The sequence below is a fragment of the Stegostoma tigrinum genome, chromosome 42 (assembly GCF_030684315.1).
Source record: "Stegostoma tigrinum isolate sSteTig4 chromosome 42, sSteTig4.hap1, whole genome shotgun sequence".
Classification (NCBI taxonomy): domain Eukaryota; kingdom Metazoa; phylum Chordata; class Chondrichthyes; order Orectolobiformes; family Stegostomatidae; genus Stegostoma; species Stegostoma tigrinum.
In genome coordinates this window covers 16,640,502-16,657,622 of record NC_081395.1, presented here as the reverse complement: position 1 = coordinate 16,657,622, position 17,121 = coordinate 16,640,502, and the positions used below count along the sequence as shown (strand labels likewise).

General features: G+C 44.5%; 1 long non-coding RNA gene across 4 annotated transcripts in view; it reads left to right on the top strand.

Annotated features, from left to right (window-relative positions):
- Positions 1–3,095: 3,095 nt before the first annotated feature.
- The window catches only part of LOC125449418 (uncharacterized), a 36,107-nt gene continuing 22,081 nt past the window's right edge, over positions 3,096–17,121 (top strand). For 2 of the 4 annotated variants that reach the window (XR_009443117.1, XR_007246907.2), the window contains exons 1-2: positions 3,103–3,322; positions 16,743–16,801. This is a non-coding gene — a long non-coding RNA (uncharacterized LOC125449418). Of the gene's footprint in view, positions 3,323–16,742; positions 16,802–17,121 lie in introns of all 4 variants that reach the window. The other 2 variants (XR_009443115.1, XR_009443116.1) reach the window with 2 other exon arrangements.

Here is a 17,121-nt window from a genome sequence, read left to right as displayed (position 1 = left end):
ACTAATACCAACCAAGCCTAGAAGCTTTTTCCCCTGGCACTCGAGCAGCTCAGTAAATTGGTGGTACTACTGAATCTATCTTGGTGGCAGATGTCAAAGTTCACCATCAGAATACAATTTGTGCTCTGCACCTCTATGCCTACTCCAAGTGGTGTTCAAAATGGAGGAGCACTGATTCATTAGGAATGTCTTAGGTAGGGCAACAGAGGTGATCAAGAAGTTTCCTTGCGTGCATTTATTCTGATGCCGTGAGATATCATGGGGTCCAGCGTCAATGTTGTGAGCATCCAGGCCAAATGAGTTCCAGTAGTATAACCCTGTGGGTTAGCCAGCAAAGGTAGGGTCTGTCTGAATTGAGCACTAATTCTTATGCTTGCAAAGTAGGATTTCATACCTCAGCTCCCTTCCCCTGCCAGGAAAAATAGGTTTGTTAGGAAGTGGGAGTTGTATTTATACATTTGGCTTTTGCCTGACATTTTTGAAGGTCGCCACAGTTGGTCGGAAAGTAGAGAAATAGATTTCCATGTCATTTCAGGGAAATGAGATTGGGCAGCAATATAAGCAACAATTTAGTGAATATCTGAAACCAGCCTGGAGCTGTGTTTGCTGACTTCACATATTTGAAATTTTAGTCAACAGTAAGTGACGGTGAACAAATACCTCAGTGCCTTCAACTGGTGAGTGTTTATGCAGAGCAAATAAATTGCCTTGCAATAACTTATAAATTACTTCATATATTATTTCCTTTAATCTATTTATTCTGTAAAACGTCCACCATGTTTTACATTTTCATGTTACGTTTCTTGACTGAGTTAGTGACACAAAGGAGCCATAGTATTTAGCTCAGGATGACTTTGTGTAAATTCTTTTCTATCCTGTCAGGAAGCATTTGCATTGCGTTCCATCAACCCATGTCACAAAAATTCCTTTTGGGGGAGTCCTGTACTGGAGAAGTTAATGGTCACAGTTATTAACATGCTGCTGCCAGTTGGCTGCAGCCTTACTGAATTGGAAGATGGGCTGTGATGTGGTAGTCAAGTCTATGTTCAATATTACTTAGTATGGCTCAGGAGCCATACTCTTGACAATACAGCCTCTGTTGTATCTGCTGCAATGGAAAACACTAGGTTTAGAAGGTGAACATTCTGTTGGTCTCTACTCCCTCAGGGCCCTCTTTTCAGCCAGCTGATCTTTTCTTTTCTTAACAGAACACTGGACAAAACAGCAGCTAAGACAGTCAAAGAAATTGTATAACTCTCTGGAATTACATTATTTCTCTCTCCAACTAATAAATCAGTTATCCATAAGTAACAAAGGACACAGTTGTCTGATTCATAACCAAGTTCACAAAATCACATGATCATTGTCTTGGCCCTAGCTGGTAATAACAAGTGCTAAAGCCGAGAGATGGATAGTACACAGCCCTGGGCACTGATTAGAGGTCTCACCTTGACCTATACTTGACCAGTTAAGTTTTAACAATTTGAATTTTTTCAATGTGTGGCACAGAAATCCTTTTTAACAAATGCCTTCTTCAAGCCCTAACCCTAACCTTTCTTCAATAAGGCATATTTTATACATTTTTGAATAACTTATACAATAATCATCTCTGGCAAGATTATGCTGTATAATAGTCAAGCTCAAACGTCAGCCTTCCTGCTCCTCTGATGCTGCTTGGCCTGCTGTGTTCATCCAGCTCCACACCTTATTATCCCTGTTTTTCCAAGCATACCTTACGCACTGGCTTTGCAACATTTTGTCATTAAAAATAAATTTCTATTCAGTTCAAACTTTATTGTCACTACTTTACAAAACCATTCAACATGGACTCCGAATTCAATATGAATTGCACACTGGGTATATGACCCTGACAGACCATTGAAAACTGCAAATATTTTACAGCTGCTGATAAAACAAGTTGTCAGTTGTTTACCTTTTCACTGGAAGTCATTTCACTGAAGTGGACCGTGACAAATATAATTACAAAGAATGATTTGTTAACTGGTGAAGTTGTTACCTCACCTTAACAATCATGACATGACACTTCAGCTGGTTTCTGTACAGAAAATTGGCTTTGATGAAATAGGTCAAATTACTTCAGAGATAATGGGAACTGCAGATGCTGGAGAATCCGAGCTAATAAGGTGTGGGATAACAAAGTGTGGAGCTGGATGAACACAGCAGGCCAGGCAGTATCTTAGGAGCACAAAAGCTCGAGGCATCCCTGGAAGAGGCTTCGCTTGGTTAGCCCGCTGTGTTCATCCAGCTCCACACTTTGTTATCTCGGTCAAATTACTTCTCTGAGCCATAATGAATCTGATTTCTGCAACCTTTGTTCATAATATAACCCTGGAACCCAAGAATCGCTGCTGTAAATCTGCGCTGCTCTCTCCTTCCGCAACTGTGGTACCCAGCCACGTGCCCCGGGCTACTCTGCACACGATTTAGAATTTCCTCGAAGCTCAGCTCGTGACACTGATCTTGGAAACCTTTCCCACCGACACTACTGTGAACCTCAACGGAAAAGGCCAACTTTAGTGAAGTGTTAATGAATGGAGTGACTCTGTTAGATTTTGCTGCAACATCTGGTTGGAAGTAACGATCTGGAAATGCTTCCCATTGGATGTGCCGTAAAAAAAAACCAAAAACCATCCTCCCCAACGCCCAGGGTACAATTTTCCGGCTCCAGCACGCCAACAGCGCAGTTCTGGACCCGCCTTCTCTTTCACTGATTGGTTGGACGATAAGCCCTGCCCCTCATTCATTCCAATAGCCGTTTGGTTCGGAGTTAGTCGAAACTGCCAATGCTGGAGAATCTGAGATAACAAGGTGCAGAGCTGATAAACACAGCAGGCCAAGCAGCATCAGGGGAGCAGGAAGGCTGACGTTTCGGGCCTAGACCCTTCTTCAGAAATCCAGAAAGCCGTTTGGGTTCGGCCGGTCTCCATTTTATGATTCAGAGATAATGGGAACTGCAGATTCCAAGATAATAAAATGTGAGGCTGGATGAACACAGCAGGCCAAGCAGCATCTCAGGAGCACAAAGATGCTGCTTGGCCTGCTGTGTTCATCCAGCCTCACATTTTATTATCCATTTTATGATTGGTTGGAGCGTCCACAGATCCCGGTCTTCTCTGACTGATTGGAAGACCAGCTGACCCAGCACACGCCTATAGTCCCGCCTCTTGCTTGCTATTGGTCATAAGATGTCATCAATCAAGCGAGTGGGCTGGTGGAGCATGCGCATGGTTAATGTGATTGCGAGGAAGTGCACCGTGACTGATGTAGGAAGCAAAAGGTTCGCCTTTGACATTCATAAACGGTCAGTAAAGGTTACAAGGGAAGGTCAGTGTTTGGCGTAATATTCCAACAAGAAAGCTTCATGATTGCCCTGTTTAGGTTTCAAGCCAAGACATGCGTTTCGCGGTGCCGTGATTTAGACAACGCCGCTAGGGGCTTCAGGTTTCTTCCCAGAAACAGGCCTCCGTCAACAGCTGTTGTCGTGGTTCAGCGGGAGGTGACAATACTGAGGCTCGATTAGCGTGGTGGAGGCAATGAGTGGGCGGGGTCGTGTTGGCTCACCCATTTCGATTATAGAGTGATAGATGTACGGTACGGTACAGTACAGAAACGGACCCTTCGGTCTAATTCGACTTCTGGCGACCAGATTTTTTTATTTGAAAAAATATATTTTATTCATAGAATGTGCAAAAAATAAAACATATTTATACACCTACCCAGTCATGTAAGCCGCTCTGGGTTACCCAGGGGGTACGTATACCAACTAAAAGAAAACAAACAAAACAAAGGAAAAAAAACAAAAAACCCTAGCGGCCGTCTCCCTGCACGGTCCCTGTTGTCCCCCTGACCAGTTGGGGAAGGTGCCAGCTGGGCCCAGTTACCAGATTAGGGCCCTTTTTCTATTCTGGATGAGGGCTTTCATACGGTGGTCTTTCCCCACCTTGCCTTGGCGGTGGCTGCCCCAAGCTTTAGCGCGTCCCTCCGCACATAGTCCTGGACATTGGAGTGTGCCAGTCTGCAACACTTGGTCGGGGTCTGCAGCTGGAAGACCAGCAAGTTGCAGGGAAACCAAAGAGCGTCTTTCACCGCATTGATGGACTTCCAGGCGCAGTTGATGTTGGTCTCGGGGTGCGTCCCGGGAAACAGCCCGTAGAGTACGGAGTCCTGTGTCACGGAGCTGCTCAGGACGAACCTCGACAAATAGCACTGCATCCCCCTCCAGACCTCCTGCGCATAGGCACACTCCAGAAGGAGGTGATTGATAGTCTCGTCCCCCTGCGGGCAGTGTGCGGTGGCACAGACATTCTGGGCATGCATAAACGATCTTACTGGCAGAGCCCCTCTCACCGCCAGCCAAGCAATGACTTATGGAGACCAGATATCCTACTTAAATCTAGTCCCATTTGCCAGCACTTGGTGCATATCCCTCTAAGGCCTTCCTGGTCACATACGAGTCCAGATGCCTTTTAAATGTTCTAATTATACCAGCCTCTGTCACTTCAAGCAGCTGATGCCATGCACGCACCACCCTCTGTGTGGAAAAAGTTGTCCCTTTTGTATCTTTTCGGTTCTTATCTTAAACCTATGCCTCTAATTTTGCACACCCCCAGCCTGCGGTAAAGATCTTGCCTATTTACCTTAGCCATGCCCACATGATTTTATAAGCCTCTACAATGATCACCCCACAGCCTCTGATGCTTCAGGGAAAACAGCCCCAACCTATTCAGCCTCTTCCTATAACTCAAACCCTCCGAACCTGGCAACGTCCTTGTAAATATACTTTGAATCCTTTCAAGTTTCACAATGTCATTCCTTTAGCAGGGAGACCAGAATTGTATGCAGTATTCCAACAGTGGCCAAACCAATGTCCTATACAGCCACAACATGACCTCCCAACTCCTACTCAATGCACTGACCAATAAAAGCAATGTTTATCTATGACTCAACTTTCAAGGAACTGTGAAACTGCACTCCAAGGTCTCTCTGTTCAGCAACAGTCTCCAGGACTTTACTATTAAATGTATAAGTTATTTTCTGATCACCCTTTCTGAAGTGCAGCACTTCATTTCTATGTAAATTAAAGTCCATCTGCCACTCCTCAGCCCATTAGCCCATCTGTCAAGTTGTACTCTGAGATAACCTTCTTCGCTGACCACTACACTTCCAATTTTAGTGTCAACTGCAAACATACTAACCATACCTCTTATATTCACATCAAAATCATTTAAATAAATGACAAAACACAGTGGACCAAGCACTGATCCTTGTAGCACACCGCTGGTCACAGGCCTCCAGTCTGAAAAGCACCCCTCCACCACCACACTCTGTCTTTGAGCCAGTATGGTATCCAAATGGCTACTTCACCCTGTATTCCATGTGATCTAACCTTGCTAACTAGTCTACCATGAGAAACTTCGTTGAACACCTTACTGAGGTCCATGTAGATCACACCCATTGCTCTGCCCTCGTCAGTCATCTTCATTACCTCTTCAAAAAAAATTCAATCAAGTTGGTGAGAAACAATTTTCCACACACAAAGCCATGTTGACTATCCCTAATCAGTCCTTGCTTTTATAAATACATGTACCCGAGCTTCCTCTTTCCCCTCCCCTGAGTTGTCTCCTCTCTATCCCAATCTGCCCAGATTTGTCCATTTGTGGCTCTGCAGTTATGTTAATTATTTCACCCTAGGTTTTACAATGGTAAAAATGCAATATAAAGGTGACATGAAGCTGGTTATGATAAAAAGTAGCAATACCACTAGAATCCAACTCCTACAACCATCTATAAACTTACAGGTGCCTCTGCAGCTGGATGTCTGACTAAATCCTTCCTGCACAGTAGCAGGTGAACTGTCTGTCCTGGTGTGATTGCCCCATTGCCTGGCCAGATCAGGTGGGCAATTATTCCTGTCATTGTACTGATATTTCCATAGTATCTCCATAATGTAGATATCTTTTGTTCTCCTGGCTGGATGATCAGATAAATTCTAATCAATGTTCAAATAGTTTATCTCAGCTGTAGGGAGTGTGATTGTATTTCAGTCTAAGTTAAAGCTCTTTCCACAGTCAGTTCTCTGGAACAAACTCACTCAGGCTGTGTAATTGGTTGCAGCTCCATCTACAATCTACTGGAAGACCATATGTAATAGGAACAGGAGTCGACCATTTGCCCCCTCGCGTCTCTTCCGCCATTCTATCGGATTGTATCTGATCTGGCATTTCTCATGTCCAATTTCCAGCACATGTCCTGTAACTCTAGATTCCCTGACTGATCAAGAATCTATTTAGCCTTAGATTTAGACAAGGACTCTGCCCCCACAGCTGTCTGAGGCCACAAGTCTAAAAGATTCAACCCTCTGAAATGAAATTCCTCCTCATCTCAGTTTTAAATTGGTGCCAATTATTCTGAGACTACACTTCCTGGTCTAAAACTATATTTTCTGGTCCTAGACTCTGCAATGAGTGGAAACATCCTGTCAGCATTTACCCTGTCAAGCCCCTTCATAATCTTTTTTGCTTCAATGAAATTACCTTTCATTGTTCTAAACTCCCACTCACTCTATGTCACTCACTCACTATCTGGTTCAAGGCCCTTCTACTGCACACAGTGTTGGAACCCTCTCTGATTTTCTTCTAAAAATCATTTTCAGTTTGAAATGAGAGCTGAACTATGACTTCTGGTCTGTGAGCAGCAGCTTATGTTAAAAAGAACAAACAAGCCATTATTTATTTCTGAGGCCATGCCTGGAAGTTAATTGCAGGTTGGTTCCTCATCAAAAAGTCTGTCCACTCTTTTGAGGTCAGTATGTCCGAAATGGCACCAGCAAGTCTGGGAGAGGACATAATTGAACAGAAGGAAAGGCTGGAGTTTTGAACTGGGACTTCCTGTGAAAAGGAGTTTAGCTATTAATGCTACAGAATGAAGATTTAAAAATCCTATGTACCTTATGAAACTGCTTAAGTAATCTGGTCAGTTTTATTTTACACTTTTAAATTAATTCTTAACCATTTCTTTATCTAACATTTGTGTGAATGGGGCTGAAAACAAAGGTTACTGGGTTAAATCATTGTTGTGTTTGCTCAGGAATATGTGCAGTATGCTCCTGGGAGACGCATGCGCATACACTAGTAACTGAGATTGATGGAAAAGTATCCACTGCTACAGTCCGTGTGGTGAAGCTACTCCCAATTTGTTGTTTGGTGAAGAGTTACAGGATTTTCATCTAGTGCTGATAAGACAGTGCTGATATCTGTCTCAGTTACAATCATATCTCATCTTGAACAGAATAGAAACACAGAGAATAGGAACAGGAGTGGACCATCATGGCTGTTCAGTATGATCATGCCTGATCGTTCTACTGAATAGCCTGTTGCCACTTTAGACCTGGATCCTTTGATCCCTTTTGCCTTTAGAACTATATCTATTTATCTTCTTTGAAACATCAATGTTTTTGTCTTAAATGCTTTCTGTGGCAGCAAACTCCACAGGCTCACCAATCTCTAAATAAAGACATTTTTCCACATTTCAGACCCAAACGGCCTACCCCATATCCTTAATATGTGAGCCCCTGGTTCTCGGCTCCCCGGTTATTGACAGCATCTTCCTGCATTTACCCTTTCGTCCTGATAGAATTTTGTTGGTTTCTGTGAGATCATCCCTCATTCTTTTAAATCCCAGTGAATTTTGTCCTAACCAATCCGTTCTGTCCTGTTACGTCAGTCCTGCCATCCCAGGAATCAGTCTGGTAAGCCTTTGTTGTACACCCTCCACAGCGAGAACATCCTTCATCAAATAAATACTCCAAAACTACACACAATACTCCAGGCATGGTCTCACCAAGATGCTGTACAATTTCAGCAAGACATCCATACTCCTGTACTCAAATCCTCTTAGTATGAAGACCAATATACCATTTGCCTTTTTCTTCGCCTGCTGCGCCTGCATGCTTACTTTCGATGACATGCGTATAAGAACACCAGGTCTCTTTAACCTCCCCCTTTGCCAACCTCGCGGCATTCAGATGATGGTAATCTGTCTAAGATAACAAAGTGTGTAGCTCGATGAACACATCAGGCCAAGCAGCATCTCAGGAGCACAAAAGCTGACATTTCGGACCTAGACCCTTCATCAGAGAGGGCGATGGGGAGAGGTTTCTTAAATAAATAGGAAGAGATGGGGAGGCGGACCGAAGATGGATAGAGGAGAAGATAGGTGGGGAGGGGATAGGTCAGCCCGGGGAGGACGGACAGGTCAGGAGGCGGGATGAGGCTGGTCGGTGGGAAATGGAGGTGCGGCTTGAGGTGGGAGGAGCGGATAGGTGAGAGGAAGAACAGGTTAGGGAGGCGGGGACAAGCTGGGCTGGTTTTGGGATGCAGTAGTGGAGGGGGAGATTTTGAAGCTTGTGAAGTCCACATTGATACCATTGGGCTGCAGGGTTCGCAAGTGGAATATGAGTTGCTGTTCCTGCAACCTTCGGGTGACATTGTGGCACTGCAGGAGGCCCATGATGGACATGTCATCTAAGGAATGGGAGGGGGAGTTAAAATGGTTTGCGACGAGGAGGTGCAGTTGTTTATTGCGAACTGAGCGGAGATGATCTGCAAAGCAGTCCCCAAACCTCCGCTTGGTTTCCCCAATGTAGAGGAAGCCACATCGGGTACAGTGGATACAGTATACTACGTTGGCAGATGTGCAGGTGAACATCTGCTTAATATGGAAAGTCATCTTGGGGCCTGGGATGGGGGTGAGGAAGGAGGTGTGGGGGCAAGTGTAGCACTTCCTGCGGTTGCAGGGGAAGGTGCCAGGTGTGGTGGGGTTGGAGGGGAGTGTGGAGCGGACAAGGGAGTCACGGAGAGAGTGGTCTCTCCGGAAGGCAGACAGGGGTGGGGATGGAAAAATGTCTAGGGTGGGGTCGGATTGTAGATGGCAGAAGTGTCGGAGAATGATGCATTGTATCCGGAGGTTGGTGGGGTGGTATGTGAGGACGAGGGGGTTCTCTTAGAGCAGTTATTGCGGGGGCGGGGTGTGAGGGATGTGTTGCGGGAAATGCAGGAGACACGGTCAAGGGTGTTCTCGACCACTGTGGGGGTAAGTTGCGGTCCTTGAAGAATGCAGACATCTGGGATGTGTGGGAGTGGAATGCCTCATCCTGGGGGCGGAGGCGAACGAATTGGGAATAGAGGATGGAATTTTTGCTCCACCCTAGACATTTTTCCATCCCCACCCCTGTCTGCTTTCCGGAGAGACCACTCTCTCCGTGACTCCCTTGTCCGCTCCACACTGCGCTCCAACCCCACCACACCCAGCACCTTCCCCTGCAACCGCAGGAAGTGCTATACTTGCCCCCACACCACCTCCCGCACCCCCATCCCAGGCTCCAAGATGACTTTCCATGTTAAGCAGATGTTCACCTGCACATCTGCCAATGTAGTATACTGTACCCTGTGTGGCTTCCTCTGCATTGGGGAAACCAAACGGAGGCTTGGGGACCGCTTTGCAGAACACCTCCGCTCGGTTCGCAATAAACAACTGCGCCTCCCAGTCGCAAACTTGGGAACCCTGTAGCCCAATGGTATCAATGTGGACTTGACAAGCTTCAAAACCTCCCCCTCCCCCACAGCATCCCAAAACCAGCCCAGCTCGTCCCCTCCCCCAATGCATCACAAAACCAGCCCAGCTCGTCCCCGCCTCCCTAACCAGTTCTTCCTCTCACCTATCCTCTCCTCCCACCTCAAGCCGCACCTCCATTTCCCACCGACCAGCCTCATCCCACCCCCTTGACCTGTCCGTCCTCCCCGGTCTGACCTATCCCCTCCCCTCCTATACTCTCCTCTCCACCTATCTTCTCCTCCATCCATCTTCGGTCCCCCTCCCCCTCTCTCCCTATTTATTTCAGAACCCTCTCCCCATCCCCCTCTCTGATGAAGGGTCTGATGAACGTCAGCTTTTGTGCTGCTGAGATGCTGCTTGTCCTGCTGTGTTCATCCAGCTACACACTTTGTTATCTTGGATTCTCCAGCATCTGCAGTTCCCATTATCTCTGATGGTAATCTATCTTCCTGTTTTTGTGATCCAGCTGGATAACCTCCCATTCAATTCCCGGTATCCTTCATCTGCCTTGCATTTTTGCCCACTCACTCAATTCCAAATCACACTGAAGCATATCCACATCCTCCTTGCAGTTCACTGTCCTACCAGCTTCATGTCATCTACAAGTTTGGAGGTAAGACATTTAAGTTTCCTCACCTATATCATTAATATGTACTTTGTATAGCTGCAGTACAAGCACTGATCCCTGTTGTACCACACTAGTCATTGGCTGCCACTCAGAGAAAACTAATGACCTGTTTATTCCTGCTCTTTGTTTCCTGTCTGCCGGCCAGTTCTGTATCTATATCAATATACTATCCCCAATCCAAAGTAAACCACATCCACTGCCTCCTTATTAACTCTAAAAGTTGCATTCTTGTCCAACATGCCCCTTTACTTTTAAGCAGTGTCACTTAATTCTAGATTATCCCACAAGAGAAAACATCATTTTCACGTCCACCCTGTGAATACCACTCAAGAATGTCTTGTATGTTTTAATCAAATCATCTGTAACTTTTCTACATAAGACAGCCTTTCCTCATAAGACAGCCTGTCTGTTACAGCTATTAGTTGAAACATTCTCTGAACTGCTTCCAATACATTTTCTTAAATAAGGATACTAATACTGTACACTATTCCAGAGGCGGTTTTGGTAATGAATGCCTTTTATAACTGAAGTGTAATATCTCCAATTTTGCATTACAATTTCCTTGTAATAAACAACATTCTTTACACTTCCTTAGTCATTTTCTGTTCCTGTGTTTCAAATTTTAGCAGATCCTTCTGCAACTCAAAGCTTTCCAATCTCTCTTTATTTATATCATTAACCTCTGTTTTATTCTTTATGTCATAATGGACAACTCCTCATCTTCTCACATTATACTTCATTTTCCAGACCTGTTCACTGAATTAAACTCTCTGTATCCCTATGTAACCTTTGTTTATCCTTAGCTCTGCTTTATTATCTATCATTGTGGCATCTGCAAATTTATCAATCATGTACATAAATTGTTTGAATGTGAATGTACAAGGCATGATTAGTAAGTTTTCAGATGATACAATATTAGGAGGTATCATTGATAGCTAGTAAGGTTATCAAAAATTACAGAGCGATCTTGATCAGATGGGAAAGTGGGCTGAGGATTTGCAAATGCAATTCAATACAGATAAGTGTGAGGTGTTGCATTTTGGAAAGTCAAACCAAGCTAGGACTTGTACAGTAAATCGTAAGGTCCTGAGAAGGTCTATGGAACAGACAGACCTAGGAGTACAAGTACACAGTTCATTGAAAGTGGCGTCACAAGTAAACAGGCTGGTAAAGGAGGCATTTACTGTGCTGGCTTTCTTCGGTCGAGACACTGAGTATAGGAGTTGGGACATTATGTTAGAGTTGTATAAGTTGTTGGTGAGGCCACACTGGGAGTATTGTGCGCAGTTTTGGTCACCCTGTTATCGGAAAGACTTAGTTAAACTGGAAAGTGTGCAAAGAAGATTCATGAGGATGTTGCTAGGACTAGTAGGCCTGAGTTATAAGGAGAGGTTGGCCAGGATAGGACTTTATTCCTTGAAACATAGGAGAATGAGGAGTGATCTTACCGAGGTGTTTAAAATCATAGGATGAATGCATATAGTCTTTCTCCCAGGGATGGGGAATTGAAAACTTGAGGGCATAGGTTTAAGGTGAGAGGGGAAAGATTTAAGAAGGATCTGAAGGGAAAATGCCCTATCCTTAGATATGGGGTCCAAAACTGCCACAATATTTGAAATGCGCTCTGACCAGGGCTGATACAGTTTGAGCTGTGCATCTCTACTTTTGTATTTTAGCCATCTTGAAATGATTGCCAACATTGCATTTGCCTTCCAAACTGCCAGCTGAACCTTAGGATAATCCTGAACTAGGACTCTGAAGTCCAATTGCCCTTCATGCAGAGAGTGGTGCGTATATGGAATGGACTGCTCGAGAAGGTGGGTGAGGCAGATACAACAGCAACGTTAAAAAAAATCATTTGGATAGGTCTGTGGATGGGAAGGGTTTAGAGGGATATGGACTAAATGCGGGCAATCAGACCTAGCTGAGTGGGAACCATGGTCAGCATGGACCAGTTTAGGCTGAAGGACCTGTTTCCATGCTGTATTACTCTATGAGGCATACAGTGTTTTAGCTTTTATTAATAGAGGGATCGAGTTCCGGAACCAAGAGGTTATGGTGAAGCTGTACAAAACTCTGGTGCGCCCGCACTTGGAGTATTGTGTACAGTTCTGGTCACCGCATTATAAGAAGGATGTGGAAGCTTTGGAAAGGATGCAGAGGAGATTTACTAGGATGTTGCCTGGTATGGAGGGAAGGTCTTACGTGGAAAGGCTGAGGGACTTGAGGCTGTTTTCATTAGAGAGAAGAAGGTTGAGAGGTGACTTAATTGAAACATATAAAATAATCAGAGGGTTAGATAGGGTGGATAGGGAGAGCCTTTTTCCTAGGATGGTGATGGCAAGCACGAGGGGGCATAGCTTTAAATTGAGGGGTGAAAGATATAGGACAGATGTCAGAGGTAGTTTCTTTACTCAGAGAGTAGTAAGGGAATGGAATGCTTTGCCTGCAACGGTAGTAGATTCACCAACTTTAGGTACATTTAAGTCGTCATTGGACAAGCATATGGACATACATGGAATAGTGTAAGTTAGATGGGCTTCATATCGGTATGATAGGTCGGCACAACATCGAGGGCCGAAGGGCTTGTACAGTGCTGTTATGTTCTATGACTCCATAACTCTCAACCATTGATTCTTTCATCCAAGTCACTTCTTTCAACCGTAAAAAGTTGGAGACCACTGTATCCCTGTAACACACCACTCATTTTGTCTTGCCAGCTGAAAAATGACTAATTCCTGTCTACCCACTGCTTCTTGTTCGCCTGTCAATCTTCGATCCATTGCCAGTATGTTACCCCTTCAATGAGCTGTTCTTTTCTGCAATAACTGCAGTACATCATAGGACCTTAAAATAGAGAGGAAGAATTAGACCATGTCAACCCATTGAGTCTGCTGCTGTATTCAATCATGGCTGATGTGTTTCTCAACACCATTCTCCCGCCTTCTGCCCATAACCCTTGATCTCGTGACCAATCAAGAACCTACCTATCTCTGTCTTATATACACTGAATAACTTGGCATCCAGAGCCCTTCTCAGAAATGAGTTCCACAAATTAACCATCTTCTGGCTGACATAATTCCTCCTCATCTCTGTTCTAAAAGGTCATCCCTTCACCCAGAGACTGTGTCACTAATGAAAAGATCTTCATGTCCACTATATCCAGGCCCTCAGTTCTGTAAATTTCAATCTGATACCCCCTCATCCTTGTAAACATCATCAAGTCATTTGACATCATCATCATTTGACAAGTCCTTCATCACTGGGATCATTTTTGTCCACCTGCTTTGGACTCCTTCCAATGCCAGCACATCCATCCTTAAATATGGGGTCCAAAACTGCCACAATATTCGAAATGCGCTGTGACCAGAGCTGATACAGCTTGAGCTGTACATCTCTGCTTTTGTATTTTAGCCCTCTTGAAATGATTTCCAACATTGCATTTGCCTTCCTAACTGCCAGCTGAACCTTAGGATAATCCTGAACTAGGACTCTGAAGTCCAATTGCCCTTCAGATTCCCTATTTAGAGAATAGTCTATGTCTGTATTCTTCCTACTAAAGTGCATAACATCTCACTTTCCTGTGTGGTATTCCATCTGCCACTTCTTTGCCCTCTTGCCTTGCATTTTCAAGTCCTTCTGTGTGGAAGAGGCGATGGCGTAGTGGTATTATTGCTGGATTTTAATCCAGAAACCCAGATAATAGGTTGAAATCCTACCATGGCAGATGGTGGAATTTGAATTCAGTAAATATCTGGAAGTAAGAATCCAACAATGACATGAATCCATTGCCGATTGTTGAAAAATATCCATCTGGTTCACTAATGGCCTTTAGGGAAGGAAACTGCCATCCTTACCTGGTCTGGTCTACATGTGACTCCAGACCCATAGCAATGTGGTGGACTCTTAACTGCCCTCTGGGCAATTAGAGATGGGCTATAAATGCTATCTGCCCCACTTCCTCAACACGAACTGTCCCTCCACCCACCCTCTTTGTGTCATTTGCAAACTTAGCAACAATGCCCTCAGTTCCTTTGTCCAGATTATAGAACATAGAACATAGAACATAGAACATAGAACATAGAACAGTACAGCACAGAACAGGCCCTTCAGCCCACAATGTTGTGCCGACCATTGATCCTCATGTATGCACCCTCAAATTTCTGTGACCATATACATGTCCAGCAGTCTCTTAAATGACCCCAATGACCTTGCTTCCACAACTGCTGCTGGCAACGCATTCCATGCTCTCACAACTCTCTGCGTAAAGAACCTGCCTCTGACATCCCCTCTATACTTTCCACCAACCAGCTTAAAACTATGACCCCTCGTGCTAGCCATTTCTGCCCTGGGAAATAGTCTCTGGCTATCAACTCTATATATTGACTCTATATATTAACTCTATATTATGATGGTATAATTTGAGTAGCTCAGGTCCCAACACTGACCCCTGCAGAACTCCACTAGTCGCTGGCTGCCACCCTGAAAAAGACCCCTTTATCCCTACTCTCTGGCTTCTGCCAGTCAGCCAATCCTCTATCCGTGACAGTACCTTGCCTCTAACAGCCTGGGCTGTTATGTAGTAGCCTCCTGCTCGACACCTTGTCAAAGTTCTTGTGAAAATCCAAAAGGATCACGTTCACTGGCCCTCCTTTGTCTGACTTGTTTGATACCTCCTCAAAGGATTCTAACAAATTTCTAAGGTTTTGGAGTAGATTTGTAGCTCGGGTTGTGGTGTTGAGGTTGGTTGGCTCCCCAAGCTGGTTTGTTGTTGTTCCACAGACATTTCATTACCCTGCTGAGTAACATCATCAGTGTAGCCTCCGATGAAGGACTGATCATGTTACCCAGCAGGGTAATGAAATGTCTAAGGAACAACAATGAGCCAACCAACTGCAACAGATTTGTTAGGCATGACCACCTCTTGAAGCCATTTTACCTCTGAGCGGAGTAAAATAATATCAATTCATCTGCGACTCCACTGATGATGTCATCAGTGACACAACATCTGAATGACAATAAGCCAGCTCGGTGAGCAAGTCAACAACCTCACCCACAACCTGAGCTACAGACCTTTGCCAAAACTTTAAATACCATTTTCCCTATTTTACCATGCACTTCAAGGTAGTCAGCAATATTATCCTTAATAATGGACTCTAAAATCTTACCAATGACTGAGGCCAGGCTTACTGGTCTATAGTTTCCCTCTCTTCTTAAACAGGGATGTTACATTATTCATTTTCTGGGACCCTGCCTGATTACAGTGATTTCTGAAATATCTCAACCAATACCTCGACAATCTCCTTAACTAGCTCCTTCAGAACTCTGGGTATAACTCATCCACGGTGAGTGATTTATCCACCTTCAGACCTTACAGCTTTCCCAGCATCATCTCCTTAGATGGACCTACAGTCACCCCTGTCCCTTGACTCTCTTGAAGCTCTGGTATGTCGCAGATGTCTTCTGCTGTGAAAATGTTGCAAAGTACCCATTCAGTTTCTCTGCCATGCCTTTGTTCTTCATTCCTACTTCTCCTGTCTCATTTTCCTGTGGTTCAATGTCCACTCTTGCCTCTCACTTACCTTTTATATGTCTAAAGAAACTCTTACAATTTCCAATCTATTTCATCTCTTCCCCCTTACTGCTTTTACAGTTATCCTGTGCTGGTTTTTCAAGGCTGCCCATTCCTCTGAGTTCCCATTAATCTTCACCTCATTATACGCTTTTTCTTTTGCTTTTATGCTTTACCTGACTTCCCATTGTCAGCCTCATCCTCCTCTTGGCATGTTTCTTTTTCCTCACGATGAACTTCTATTGTGCATTCTGAATTATCCCCTGAAACTACTCCCATTGCTGCTCCACCATCCACTGATTCCCCTTTATCAAGAATATGTTACTTCCTCAAAGGAGTACAAAAATTGTTGAAAGTTGATTTCTCTCTTATCAAATCTTGTTGACTCTGGCTGATCATTCTGAAACTTTTTTCATGCCCTGCTAAGTCATCCTTGGGGGACATGGTACTAGCACTGGACTGTTAATCCAGAGACCCAGATAATGTTTTGGGGACCTGGGCTCAAATCCTGCCATCGCTGAAGGTGGAATTTGAATTCAATAAATATCTGGAATTAAGAGTTAAATGATGACCATGAACCCATTGTCGATTGTCAGAAAAACCGATCTGGTTCACTTACGTCCTTTATGAAAGGAAACTTCCATGCTTACCTGGTCTGGCCTACATGTGACTCAGACCCACAGCAATGTGGTTCATTTTTAACTGCCCTCTGGGTAAGTAGGGATGGGCAATAAATGCTGCCTAGCCAGTGACATCCTCATACTGTGTATGAAATAAAGAAAAAAAAATCTGCCACAGGGACAATGTTAGAAGTTAATCGGCATTCCATTCTTTGGAATCTTCCCTGAATCTACAGAATTTTCAAACCCAAAACCAATACGTCACATCTCTCTGGTCATTTTTTTTCAGATCCCAGGATGCTGTCAGCCATGACCCAGGGATGAAAAAGGGCGCACGGTGGCTCAATGGTTAGTACTGCTGCCTCACTGCACCAGGGACCCAGCTTCGATTCCAATGTCTGGCAACTGTGTGGAGTTTGCACATTCCCCTCGTGTCTGCATGGGGTCTGCATGGGTTTCCGCCAGGCGCTTCAGTTTCCTACACAGTCCAAAGATGTGGAGGTTCAGTGGATTGGCCATGCTAAATTACCTGCAGTGTCCAGGGGTTGTGTAAATTAGAAGAATTAGACATGGGAAATGCAGGGTTACAGAAAAGGGTGGGGGTGGGTACGTCTGGGTGGGATACTCTTCAAAGGGGTGATGTGGACTTGTTAGGCCAAATGGTGAAT